Source organism: Orycteropus afer, unplaced genomic scaffold (genome assembly GCF_000298275.1).
Source record: "Orycteropus afer afer isolate SDZICR_OR568_19922 unplaced genomic scaffold, OryAfe1.0 scaffold00713, whole genome shotgun sequence".
NCBI classification, from domain to species: Eukaryota; Metazoa; Chordata; class Mammalia; order Tubulidentata; family Orycteropodidae; genus Orycteropus; species Orycteropus afer.
The window spans coordinates 65,511-66,855 of record NW_006922300.1 but is presented as its reverse complement, the minus strand read 5'-3'; the positions used below and the strand labels follow the sequence as shown (position 1 = coordinate 66,855).

The 1,345-nt window shown below is 59.8% G+C and overlaps 1 protein-coding gene across 1 annotated transcript in view; it reads right to left on the bottom strand.

Annotated features, from left to right (window-relative positions):
• Positions 1–1,345, bottom strand: part of UBL4A (ubiquitin like 4A) — a 5,186-nt gene that overhangs the window by 1,896 nt on the left and 1,945 nt on the right. The gene's annotated exons all lie outside the window — the stretch shown is intronic.

Genomic DNA, 1,345 nt, shown 5'->3' with positions numbered 1-1,345 from the left:
CTGCCCCTCCCGCCCTTGGCGGTCCTCATGGCTGGAGTTTTTGCTGGTCTCTGGCCTCGCCCACACCCGGGGCAGTACAGACTGCCCGACCCCCTCTAGCTACGGTGCAGGGAAGCAAGGCTGAGGCCCGCCAGACAATCCTGCAGGCCGGGATGGGAAAGAGGAACGAGTTAGGCCAGCTTTGCATCCTCTGGGAGCTGGCGCTCGCTCGGGAGAAGCAGGGGCTGGGCGTGAGCTGGTCTCCCGGATCTTCAAGACTCCCCCAAGACTGCTTGCTGGTGGAGTAGCTCAGTAACCCAGTGTGTGTCTCAGTGAGCCCGCCACGGAAGGGGCCAGGAGTCCACGGGCCTTGCCCACACTTGCTGCCCTGATGGCTTTTCCCCACCTCCCTTCTACTCTGGCTGTAGAAACCAACTCCTGTGCTGCCGAACGGGCAGCATGGCCAGCTCTGTGCTCATCCTCCTATCGCTCATGTTCTAGACCCCAGGCCCAACTCTCACAGAGGGAATGGGGCTGGGGGAGCTAACAGAGAAAGAGCCAAGACCTAGGTGAAGCCTCCTTTCTTTCTTTTCCCCAAGCAGACGCGGTGCAGGGCACAGGAGTCAGAGTCAGGTCAGGCCTCTCGGCAGCAGGGCCTGTGCACAGGTCACACTGCCACCCCAGCCGGTCCTCCACTGTTGTCCACACCTCCCCAACCACACTCTTCTTACCTCACCCCCACCATGGGCCCCAAAGGGCAGAGACTGGAAGGGACCCACCTTGCTTGTCTCTTTTATTGAAATATATTATCTGGACAGCACCCACCTACCTAACTCAGCGTGGCCTCTTTGGCACTGAAAGCTGGAGAGTACAAAATCAGTAAAAAAAAAATAAAAATAAATAATAATAAGCCTGGGTTTTTTGAGTGGACAGTGCAAGTGCACTGAAGGCCTTTGGTACCTGAGAAGGGGGGGTTGTACTCAGGGAACCGGGAACAGGCTGCTGTAGATGAAGTGGCCCATGACCAAGGCCAGCATCTCTGAAGTGCCGCTCAGTGCAACAATGAAGGGGGCCTGGGAGGCATAGTCGGCTTGGAGGCGGCGGAAGGACAGTTGCAGCACGGCCAAGGCCAGCAGGCTGTTCTGCACCCCGACCTCGATGCCCACCGTCCGCCGCTGGGCCACAGGCAGCTTCAGACACGTGGCCAGGCAGTAGCCCACCAAAAGGCCCACCAGGGGCACCGTGAGGCCCACCAGCACGATGGGGAACCTGACACCCGCCAGGATGCAGACACCCATGCGGTAGGCCAGGAAGAGGCCGCCCAGGAGCAGCACAAAGCTGAAGGGCCCGACGACCCGCAGCAGCA